General features: G+C 38.8%; 1 protein-coding gene across 3 annotated transcripts in view; it reads right to left on the reverse strand.

The window, feature by feature from the left end:
- The window catches only part of SLC9A9 (solute carrier family 9 member A9), a 538,349-nt gene that overhangs the window by 414,712 nt on the left and 110,621 nt on the right, over window positions 1–13,016 (reverse strand). The window lies entirely within an intron of this gene.

Genomic DNA, 13,016 nt, shown 5'->3' on the forward strand with positions numbered 1-13,016 from the left:
CTTTCCCAGAGAACATTAAATATGATGTCTAGCAGCCTCTCTACCATATTTAATACCAAGGTTCCTATTCTGACATCTAGGAGACCCATAGGCACCTCAAACTCACCAGCTCCGAACCTGAATAGAGGATCTTATCCAGAATCCAGATGTTACTTCAGTGTATCTTTTCTTAGCTAAGGCACCAACTCCCACTCAGAAAACCTGAGATCATCTTGGACACATCTCTACCTGGATGTGCTCCTCTCCATGTGCAATCTGTCACTAAAATGCCATTCTGCCTCTTGAATTGATTTCAAATACATCCACTATCCAGTCCAGACTAATTATATCTCCTCTGAATATTTCTGTCTATTGAAATGGTGTCTTTGTATCTCCTTCACTTCCTGCCAATGTGTAGTCAGAGTCATTTAAAAATACAAATCTGACCATGTATCTCCATGCTCAAAACCTTTTCATGACTTCCCCATTGCTCTTAGATTAGATGCCCAAATACTTGTGAATAGTTATTCTTTTCCAGGTCCATTCTCCATCCTTTTCATCCTACTCTGTGCCCCATGAGACTGACTTGTATGGATTCCTTTATTCGCTGGCTTTTCGGTAGATTTGACTAATGGAGGTGAAAGGACACTGGTAGGAGATCAGAGTGGGTTATAAGAGTTAGGTTAGGGTATTTATTTTTTATTATTTCAGTTCCCTCCCTTCAGGGCCCATATGGACTGTAATTGTCCTCCAGTCAAAGGTCACAGCTCCATTTAGTTGGTCCTGTCACACAGATCTCTTTTCAGGTTCTACTACCACTTCATCCCTTTCCCCTTCAGATAATGGTGCCCCGCTGTTACTAACCTTGGGGAAATGGACTACCCCTATGGTTTTTCTTTTCCCTGTCCACATCTTTTAATTAGTCCTCAAACATCACTCACTCAAGGAAACTATCCTGCACCCTCCTACAAAAATAAAATCTGCTCAATAGAAGCTTTTATAATGGTTATAATTCCCCATTATCATTGAATTCATTAATTAACTGTGTGATTGATTGTTTAATGTCTGTCTTTCCTGCTTGGATGAGGGCAGAGTCCGTTTTTCTTTTAGCTATCCCCAAGGCCCTAGAGCACTTACATGTATGTACTCAATGGCTATTTATCAAATAAAAGAGATGATGAGAGTGGAGAGGAGCAGAGGTAGGAAGACCAGGGCAGGAGTGAGAGAGCCCTGGTCAGAGTGACCAGAATCATCACAAACCAAGGACTCTCATACTGCAACTTGGCTTTGTAGTGTGGGAACATAGACTGGTCCTGTCACCATCATAGAAAACCTGGGGAAAGCATGATATCAAAAAATTGTTTGGCAGGATATATCTTATAAGGATATTATTTGTCAAAGAAGGTATCCTCAATTAGAATTCATTTTCAAAATGTGAAGAGGTTTATACCCAAAAGAGTAAGTCATTTTCTTCCTTACTGTCATCACAGTCCATAGCAACTTGACTGGATTTCATATTAGTGTTACCTTGAACTATTTTCTAAAGAGGAATGGCATTTTTTCTTCAAGATGCAATTGTCAATATTTTTAGAAAAGTCACATACTTGGGGTTCCTGGGTGGTTTAGTCAGTTAAGCATCTGACTCTTGATTTTGGCTCAGGTCATTATCTCAGGGTTGTGAGATCGAGCCCCACATCAGTCTCCACACTGGGCATGGAGCTTACTAAGGATTCTCTCTCTCCCTCCCCTTCTGTCCCTCCCCCTCAAAAAAGGGACACATACTTAATTTCGTATTATTATCTGTTAATTCAGGTTCATCTGTTCATGTCAAAGAGGAGATTAAAGTGTCTCATCCCAGACTCCTGAGAAGTAGAAATAAAGTGGCCACCATTGGCTTGGGAGCCTATGCAAGACTCAGGCAAGTCTCTCTTGTTATGAAGTTGTAAGAATCAATAAAAGGAAGAACACTCAGAAAAGGTATCCTAAGGGCATATAAAGTCAAAGTTATGAAATCAATTCATAATGGGGTTGCCAGATCGAATGGTGATGGACAAGGCTGAGGCAAAACAAGATCAAACAGACAAAAAAATAAGCAAGATGATGATCAAGGGGGAGATGGTGAGTAAGGGAATGTGCAGCAGTCTGAAGAGAAGAAAGGAGAAATAATTCTACAGTGAAAATCTAGGAAATTCTTAGTCTTTTGCTGTTAGCGTGGATGTCCAAGAGGTCTATGTTGGGCAACAGCAATATTTTCATTGACTACAACTTGTGAGACCAAGAATGTACAGAGGAAAAAGCAAGAGTGGAGGGAGAGAAGAACTGCAAATAAATCACAGCCTTCATCTGCTTTATAACTTATAGCTCCTAGTCCTCCCAGGGTAGGCACACCCTGGTGAAGCTCCCCTTCAAGGATCAGAGTTTTCCTTACACTACACATAACCTTTTACCGATATCAGTGCTTTTCAAATTCTGATGTGCAGACCAATCACTTACGGATCCTGTTAAAATGTAGAATCAGTAGGTCTGGGGTGGAGTCTATATTCTGAATTTTAATACATTCCTTTGTGATATGGATACTGCTGGGCAATGGACCACACTAAGTAGCAAGGTCCTAAACTACATACAAAGTAGTCATTTTCCAATGAATGGCACTATCTGAGCACGACTTCTCTCTTTCATTCCTCACCTACTACAGAGGCTGTAATCTGCTGCTGAGCAGCAATTGAGTGCTTTCAAAATTGTTAGGATAACTGGCTCACAGTAAAAGATTACACATAAAAATTCAGACTATGAACCTATCCTGTAAAATAAGATCTAGCAGTGTTAGACAATGTTCCCTCATAGGAATGATCCATTGGCGGCTTCCTGTTTTACGTGAGGTATGCACTTTCTATCTTGCCACAGTCTAACCTACTCTTACATCTATGTGACTGTGGTCTTTGACATTCCCTGCATGATTCCTCTTTGCATATGTGTTTGTGATTTCTGATATACTAGTTTGAACCAAGATGCACCCCATTTATTAGAAGAACATTTTTTTCCCAGTAAAGTCTGCTCAGTTATCAATACAACTTTTGAAGGGCTATGTTACTGGCATTATGGATGGAAAGAGCCCACAAAGAACACATTTTATGTTGCAAGTTGGCCTTATATATTTGCAGGTAAGAAAAGAAAAAGTGAACAGCTGAATATACAATGGCAGGGTCAACCAGTCTACACTACACAATGTGGACGGAACATTCTCAAGTGATAAGAATTAAGAGGCTACTCATGTTCAATGGTGACTAAAGGATCTAGATAGTGATGGAAATTTCAAATCATAGAAATTGAAGATCAAATAGGTTATGGTGTGTTCAACAGGAGAGAAACAAATGACTGAAACTAAGGAAAAAAAAGATAGTGTATCTCACCTAAGCCATTTCTTAGGAATTGGCAAGTTTATAAGCTTCTGACTTGAAAACATTAAGAACAAAAAAGAAACATTCAGAAAACAACATAAAGCTAAAATAACTCCTTTTTCTTCATGCAATCGTTGGACATACAAGCTCGCCTACTGGCTTGATTTGCACTGTTTACTTACATTTTTCTATTCTTACATATTTCTTTCCCCCACTCATAAGATTTTGAGAAGCTCAGGGGAAAATGTTTTCCTTGCATAATTTTTTTCATATTTTTGTTGAAACATTATCCAGAACACCAACAAAGTCCTCACAGAGTAAATATTTTTGCCCTTGCTATGGAACCAAGGTTTGAATGAAAAGTGCAGGCAGCAATGTGCCAGCACAACTGGATCAGTCTCAGTCATGTCCCTACTCTACCAGCAGCTCTTATCTGGAGCTGAATCCTTTATGCAGTGAAATGCCTCAATCCTAATACCTCCCCTGACCATTTCCACATACCACCTGGACAGGCAGGTTTATTGCCCTTGATCCCTTCAGAGCACCCTTACCGGTACAGGCCCAATTCTATAACAGCTCACCTGGATCAGCCTACCCAGATGGTATCTCATGGTTTGAAAATTTCCTTTTTCTCAATCCTTTTGTCAAAAATTATTAATTATGAATTCCATTCCTTTAGGACTCTGCTTTCTGAGTTTCAAAGTGACAACCGAATATAGAGCAAAGAGCATTAACAGTAAGAAATTCTGGCTTTAGCTCCAAGCACTGCTCTTTAGAGGCTGTTTAATCAGATAACTTAGCCTCTCAGAATGTCAGTCTCCTCCTCCGTATGACGAGGATAACAATACTGACCCGGAGAGTTGTTAGGGTAACACACAGTAGGTAGCTCAAAAAATGGCTGTCAAATCTTAACCAGATTTTAAAAATTCATACTAATGTGTTCATGGACATTAATTTCTTAACGTGTTCTTTTGGTTCACATTTGCTTCTTTATAGAACACAACTCACAATTACTGAGGGGATCTAACTGCGAATTTGTATTCCATGGCAGATAAAGAGCTCTGATTTCCCTCATGCAGACAGGTACCTTACTGCTTTCTATTCTATAAGATCTTTGGGGCAAGACTTGTACCTCCTTCAAGGCCTCTCCATTCCTATGGGGAGACATCTGGACTGCAGCAGCCCACGGGCACCAAATGCTCAAGCATGATGCTTAATGATAAAGTAAATTGTAAATTTAAATCATTTTCACTTGAGAAAAAAAAGCCTTCTTTTCTTGTGTCTTTAATAAAAATACAGATGAAGCCATGCAATCACAATATATTCTTTAGCTTTCAAGTAAGCCTTTTCAGGAATAGGAATTAGTTTTTTAAAAAAATAGAGCTCTGAATCCTCAGCTTTTAATTACCTTGTCTTCAATTAAGCTAGGCATTTTTTTTATTTGAGTATTGCTTTTTTTTTGCAAACAGGGAGATGGTAAGAATCTTAACATGTAAGAGATGGTTGTCTGGAAAAATACCAGCATCCATATTTTTATCTGAATATAAAATACATGCAAATATGTGTGTGATATTCCTTGTTGAAAAACATGTAGGGCTAATAAAATCACACCACGGTACCTTGCTGTTGTCTTCAAGTGAAATATCTTTGCCTCTACCACTCCCACCCTTTGATATCCATCTGAAATGGTCCTACTCATCCTTCAAGTCTTAACTGAGTGGCTGCTATCTTTGGGAAGCCATCTCGACCTGCTCACTGTTTACCTTGGATCTTCCGAGATAGTAATTATGTATTCTCTCCTTTCTTCTCCTATCCATGATTCCATGGTAGATATAGCTTGTCATATTGTTTTGTAACATTATTTACTTGCTTTAACTAAGCTGCGGGTGCCCTAGGGGGCAGGTACCATATGTTACTCTTCTTATCTTCAATACCTAGCACAGTGCCTGGAATTTAAGAGATGCTAAATATTGTTCAAAACATTTATGATAAATGAAAAAAAAAAAGCAATACTATAGTAGTAGTGTTGAATTATCCCCAATCCCATTCCTGTGTAAGGCCCTCTTCTTATTCTGGAATATTACCCTCTATTTTTCACTCATCAACACATATGCATGTAGGTTGAACATGGTAACATTTTTTGTAGACCAACTTTTCAATCAGAGAATCAGAGGCCCTCCCACATGAACACTCCTTTAAGATTCATCCTGAAAAACTGCTTCTATTATTGCTCCTACTATTAAGTACATGCCCAATAATTATTCAATTAGATAACTAATCTACTTTTTCTCTCATACTTGGCTGTAATTCCTAACCCTAATAGCTGGCAGCATTTTTCAAAAAGCTTCCAAATGAATGTTCTAAATTAAGCCCAATTGATATTTGTAAAGATTTTGATACACACACACACACACACACACACACATACACACAAAACATGCCATGTTTGGGTTCTTTACTGGAATTTTGAGGCAACTATTCCAAGAGTTCTATCTATATAACTATACACATGTGGGATCCCTGGGTGGCGCAGTGGTTTGGCGCCTGCCTTTGGCCCAGGGCGTGATCCTGGAGACCCAGGATCGAATCCCACATCGGGCTCCCGGTGCATGGAGCCTGCTTCTCCCTCTGCCTGTGTCTCTGCCTCTCTCTCTTTCTCTCTTTGTGACTATCATAAATAAATAAAAATTAAAAAAAAAAACTATACACATGACAAATAATTTGAAAAACAAAGCAAAACAAAACAACAAGACAGATTCCTACCCAGGCTCAGAGTTTTTCTTTACTGTTCTTTCCCTGGCAATCAAAGTCAGGATTACTGTGAGGGGAAGCCACCTGAGAAGGACACATTTGGACCTCACTTGATGAGGAAAGAACAAATGAGCAGGTACAGAGTTCTATTTTTTTTTTTAATTCAACCAAGACATAAAGAGGTATCAGGGAAGCAGGCCCTCCTGCCAGTAAAAGGCTCCCCAAAATGTCTGCTAGGCCTACATGTGTCCTGATACACCCTTTATAACTGCAACAAGCCAGAAATCCTTTCCACTTCCACCTTCTGTGGGTTCCAACAGTACTCAGCTTCCTCTACTTTCTACCTTCCATCTACCTGTCCCTCAGGAACATATGTAGCCTTCAACAGAAAAATAGGCAAAGTGTTGAAAAACACCTTCTTGGATTCTTATGTTCAAATCTCTTTTCTAAGTCTGGTTTAGAAAGGCAAAAGAATGGGTAAATGAGCATGTTGGCTATCTAGGTACAGGAAAGGACAATTTAATATTTTGCAACTACAACCCATGTATACTTCAGTCCTTAAGTATTCCTTAAGCCTTACCTTACTTAAAAGAACAAAGTCCAAGTCATCATATACAAATTTTGTACAACAATACTTTTTAAAATGCCCCCTTATATCTCCAACTTACTGCAATCATATCCAACACCCCGAGAGAGAGTTCTAGGAAAGCACTAAGTCAGAAATCAGTTCTGTGGGCAGATAGAAGGAGGAGAAATGCTGAGGACTTCCATTTCTTAGTCCTTTTTGTGGTGTGGTATAAAGAAATACTTAGATGTGATAAGTTTCCACTATCTAAACCTGGGGATGCCTTGAAGATTCAGGGATGGAACCTCTGGAAAAGAGGTAATTAGTAAAAGGGGAGTGGAGGGGAAGAACTAGAGGTATGCCAAATAATCCATTCTGGCTTCCAGGGAGAGGAACTATTACATGGGCTGGGGAGGTGGGTAACTTTCCCGTAAGAGCATTCCCCTAACTTCCTTCCAGAATTTAAATAAAAACTTGAGGGCACCTGGGTGGCTCAGTCGGTTAAGCATCCAACTCTTGATTTCGGCTCAGGCCATGATCTCAGGGTTGTGAGATGGAGCCCTTTCTCAGACTCCATGCCTGAGTGGAGATTCTCTTTCTCCTTTTGTTCCTCCCTTCACCAAAATGAAAATTAAAATAAGAATAAAATAAAAATGCATTCCTGTATAATCCTTAGCCCACATCATCAGTTCTAGCTAGTGCTAATGCTGCCTATTCCTTTTGTATAACTTCCAAGTTGTAATTTTTTCCCTCGGTCTCCTGACTATAGTTTGATGATTACTCTCCACTTCAGTCCTCTATAAGTCAACCCAACAGGCTGATTGAGCTCTGGCACCCCTACAGATAAACAAACCAACAATGTATAAATCTGCTCTAAGTTTCAGCATCTGCCTTCTTTAGGTGATAAAAATAATGTATCTTCCTGGGTATGTGATTGATGAAACAAAGATTGTTTTTAGAAATCAACAGACCAATAAGCAGGAAAAACCAAACAAAACTGTATTCCTAAAAGCAAGGTCAGGACAAACATTTGATCGACTCTTACACACGTAGAGTTGGATACTAAACTCCAAAACCAGATGCTCTGGGTAGAGGGTACACAAATCTGCCATTGCCTCAAGTTTAAGTCCATCAGAAGGCCAGGATGGTAATGGATGGGACCTCCACATCTGATAATACAGGTGTCTGGGGATTTGAAATGATTTTCATACTTTTCATGTTAATCCAAAGGATGAAACATATTCTAATGAGGAGACTAGGCTAACAGGTTGGTTGCACTATAGAAATAAATATTTCAAGGCATTTGCAGCACTGTCAGAGTATTGACTCTACTGAACTCAACACACAGGAAACATATTTCTGGATAAGCTGACATTTCTTAACTATGCACCTTTTATAACATAAAGAATTTGAAGGAGGGTGGTCAGTAGAACAATTATACAGAGAAGACAAGCTATCAAACACCTCATCATTCCAATCACCAGTCCAAGTGTGTACCTGGTCTAGGGCCATCTGTATCACTTAGGAGTGTGTTAGAAATGCAGAATCTCAGGCCCTACCTCAGACTTACTCAGAATCTGCATTTTAACAAGATTCCCAGGTGAATAGAGTTTCAGAAGTTAAGAAGCACTGCCTATTGAATAAAAATAAAAGACCCCAATGGTCAGAGATACCAGAAGAATGTTCAGATAATTCCCCATTTATTTGACTTCTGGAGATGAAAGTTTTGCCATTGTGGGAATTGAAGCCCATTGTGGAATTCTCTCTCTCTTTTTTTCTAAAGATTTTATTTATTTATTTATTTATTTATTTATTTATTTATTTATTCATTCATTCATTCATTCATTCATTCATTCGAGAGAGAGAGAGAGAGAGGCAGAAACCTAGACAGAGGGAGAAGCAGGCTCCATGCAAGGAGCCTGATGTGGGACTTGATCCTGGATCCCGGGATCATGCCCTGAGCCAAAGACAGAAGCTCAACCGTTGAGCCACCCAGTCATCCTGTCATTGTGGAATTCTCTTTTTCCATGTGTTCACTCCCTATCTCATTCTTTGACTTGATGAATTGTAACTTTCTGGAAATTTGTGGAAATTTCTGTAAACCCTGTGGAAAGCCACCTTTGGGTGAAGGAGATTGGCCAATAGGGGAGATGATGGACAGTTGAGGACAGTCTCTTGTGGCTAATTCCTGGCTAGAAAACAGCAATTAACATATTTCTCAAAACTGAACCAAAAAATAGCTCCTTCAAATTATTTCAAATTATGTAAATAGACTACAATAAAACTCCATTGATTGCTTCTGATGAGAAGAGCCTAATATACAAAGCATTTAAAAAATTAACTTTTATGAAAATGTATTTGAAGTCAGACATTTTACCAACCACAGGGTAAAGACTACCAAACCAGTGGCATTCCCAGGGACTAGAGTATTCACTCCTCACAGGTGAAATACAAAGGTACAATGAAAAAAAGATCTTTAGAAGTCGGATGGTTCAAGCTCCTTGCCTTATAGATGGGAAACCAAGACAGTTAGAAACAGATCATATGAAAAAGAGCCCAGGCCTCGTATTGCTGAATCCAGGTCTCCTCCCACCCTGGGGAGATGGTGCCTGAACTCCCATGTTCTGACTTTTATACTTGAGTATATCACTATTTTGCTGTTAAACTTCTTTGGTGTTCATTTTTCCCTCTCCTACTATTGTATAAAGGCTTTGAAGGCAGATGTGATTTGTCCTTTATACTGTCCAGTGACTAGGATAAAGTTAGGAACACAGTTACAATCCGTGGTTGCCTACAGTAAGGATCAGGGTGACTGCACAGGGGCAACAAGGAAACTTTGGGGACGATGGAAATGCTCTCTGCATCGATTGAAATAGTGTTTAAATGGTGCATATATTTGTTAAAACTCACCTAATTGTACACTTAAAATGGGTGCCTTTTATTCTTTGAGAATTATACCTTGATAAAATTCATTTTAAAAGGTACATAAAATAACTATCACACATATTGTTAATTTTTTGTTTTCTAACACATTATTAGATTTATGCTTGCCTCTGAACATTCTGTATACAGTCTGTGACATATCTCTTTAGTGGATAATATTTGCCCATGAATAAGCTATAATATAAATATGTTCAGATAAGAGGCGTGGAGATGTACAGGTACATTTTGTGGCCAGAGTTTTAAAAAGTATTGACCCAGTTAATTAAATAATATCTTCATAGACTGGGGGAAAAATCCATCTCCTTTCTAAAATGCCTGAGGGAAATACTCTGGGAGGATATGGTTGATTGGAAATATAGTAACGAGGATAGTAGTTATCTTTCTTTAATTCTCAAGGAATCCATCATTGCAAAAGCACGCAGCATTAAGTTTAAAGGACTCATCTCAGTGCCTCTAAGATTGGATTTACTGCTTCGGTGGGATTTCTTAATAATCACTTGAGGATTGAGATGAATCATAAAGGATTCTGAACATAAGAGATCTCTACCCCCACAAAAAATCATGAGTAATTGGAAAAAAAACAAAATGAATAGTAAGAAAAGAAGCTGCCTTCCTAATTATAGGGTAAACAAATGATAAAGGCCTAGAGTTTTAACATAACAAAGGAGAAACAAACTTTAATTAACACTGTCTGGCACATGGCAGATATCCAATAAATATTTGTTGACTGATAAGTAGAAATAAAAAGAAGTTTTGAAGTACTTTGAGAAAAGGATACAACTCTCTAAATCTTATCATTATTTCTAACCAAGGTAGTTCAAGTATAAGATTACATTTCCATGGGATGCCTGAGGGGCTCAGTGGTTGAGCATCTGCCTTCCACTTAGGGCATGATCCTGAAGTTTGAGGATCAAGTCCCACATCAGGCTCCTTGCATGGAGCCTGCTTCTCCCTCTGCTTGTCTCTGTCTCTCTCTGTCTCTCATGAATAAATAAACAAAATCTTTTTTTTAAAAAAAGATTACATTTCCAAATATAAGTGGTGAACAATAAAGAAAATCTGCATTATTAGATACTTTCTCTAAAAATGCTACTTGGGGCATCAGTGGGACAACTGTCACCTTTTAAGAACCAACTCAAATGACCCGAAGTGTTGTGCCATTTAAATTATAAACATTTGAATTGCAAGCATTTAGAATTAAAGTATCTCCCTATCTACATTAGTTTATGAGGACCAAAAATGTCCTGGCCACTCTTTAGGTTTGACACCTATTTCTCTCACAATTATTAGATTACTCTTCAGTGAAACATATTCTATTTACTACTAACGGAAAAAGGCTTCTACTTCCATCCTGTCAGAACTGTATTGGCTAGCAGGGCTCAACTTTGACAACAAAGTGCATCTTGGCTTCAAATTTGTATAGCAAAGAAAAAAAGACAGCTGAGCAAATAAAACATATTAACTTACTAAATCCTTTCCCTTCATAGAAGAAGAAAATGCTTTGACAACAATCCTTTTGGGCTATTACTTTTACTTGCCACTATGGAGGCTGTTATTATTGGATAATTTATCTATCAACAGATTCAATCATTTAGCTAACATTAATTTATGTGTCAAATATTTATTGATGCCTATTTTGTGCCAGGCACTGTCCAGAGTAGTCCCCATGTCCGCATGCCATGCCTGCTAAATCAGAGTTATCACTATGCTTCCCTTCATTTCTTATACAGATTTTATTTCTTCTCCATGTTCTTCTACATCTTATACTATTACCTAAAGTTGTTGGGGGCCCCAGTTGTTAGTAAGTGGAGCCATTACTAAACAATTAACAAGAGACAACCACATTTTGGGGACTGTGGCCATTCTGGGCCAGGCACTTAGGGTAGAAGGTGAACAAAACACAATGGTGCTGCCCTCTTTGGAATTTACAGACCCCAGAAGAGATAGACATTTAATGATCAAACACACAGTGACTGCTTATGGTGAGGATGCTACAAAAATAACAATACAAATGATGGATAACAAATTGGAGGGGGATGGAGAGAAATAGAAGGAAGAATCAAGTAAAGCATCATCTAAGTTGAAATCTGCAGAATAGGAATGAGAGAGTCATGTGAAGATCTAGAAAAGGATCATTGAAGGCAGGGAGAGAAGTATGGACAAAGGCCTCACAGCAAAGAAGTATAGCATCCTCTGCTTCCCAGAAGGAAGTAAAACAAAATTGATGAAGGGGAGAGAGGGGTGAGGTGAGCTTGGAGAGGAAGGCAGAGTCATGCCAAGTATTTGGATTTCATCTGAAATATAAGAGAAGCCACAAGATTTCAATTAGGTATGGGGAGGTACAAGGCCCTAGTTAATATTTTATTTTTATTTATTATCTATCTATCTATCTATCTATCTATCTATCTATCTATCTATATCTATCTATTTATCTATTTTTAAAGATTTTATTTATTAGAGAGAGAGAGAGGCAGAGGGAGAAGCAGGGTCCATGCAGGGAGCGGGACGCGGGACTCATTCCCTGGTCTCCAGGATCACACTCTGGGCTGAAGGCAGCGCTAAACCACTAAGCCACTGGGGCTGCCCTATTTATTTTTCTAAGTTAAATTTTTAGAAGATATTTGTGGCTGCCAAGTAGAAGTTCAGAGGTCACAAAGGAGGCTCTCGTATCCAGGTGGAGAATAATTTGCTTGGACTTCAGGAGTAGCTGTGAGGATAGGGAGGGGAGCAGATTAGAGTTATATTTAGAAGAGAAAATAACCTCATTGAAATAACTTCTGATGCACTGAATAAGGAATTGGGGAATGGAAAAATCAAGGGTGACTCTCAAAGTCTAGCTTTAACAAATATTGGTCCCGATAACTGACGTGGTGGAGATATTTTGCAGGGAGCCAGTAACAGCGATATAGTTGAAATGCCTCTTTGTAAATTAGGACTGACAATGTCTGATCATCCTCTGATATCAAGGTGACCTATAATCTCATCCTAGTTGACATATTTAGGCTCATCTTCTTGCCCTCTTGCCTCATGATATATGCTATACTAACACCTAATTCCCTCTACGACCAGGCAGTTCCCTACTGCCACACTCCTGCACATGCTATTTTCCTTGCTTAGAGCGCTCCCTTCATTACCTGGCCAACTCCTTCTTATTTTAAAAACTTAGGTTATGCATCATCTCCCTAAGGAAGCCTTTCTTGACTCCCAGCCTGAGATAAGTACCACTGCATTGAGCTTCCAAACTTACAAATTATTGTGTTGGCCTTGGAATTCAATAGACTTGGGCTTGAATTAAAACTCTGATATTTTAGCTATGAGGTCTTGGAATAGTTACTTGACCTCTCTATAACTCAGTTCCTCATTTGTAAAATCAGCATAGT

This window comes from Canis lupus, chromosome 23 (assembly GCF_011100685.1).
Source record: "Canis lupus familiaris isolate Mischka breed German Shepherd chromosome 23, alternate assembly UU_Cfam_GSD_1.0, whole genome shotgun sequence".
In the NCBI taxonomy this organism is placed as follows: domain Eukaryota; kingdom Metazoa; phylum Chordata; class Mammalia; order Carnivora; family Canidae; genus Canis; species Canis lupus.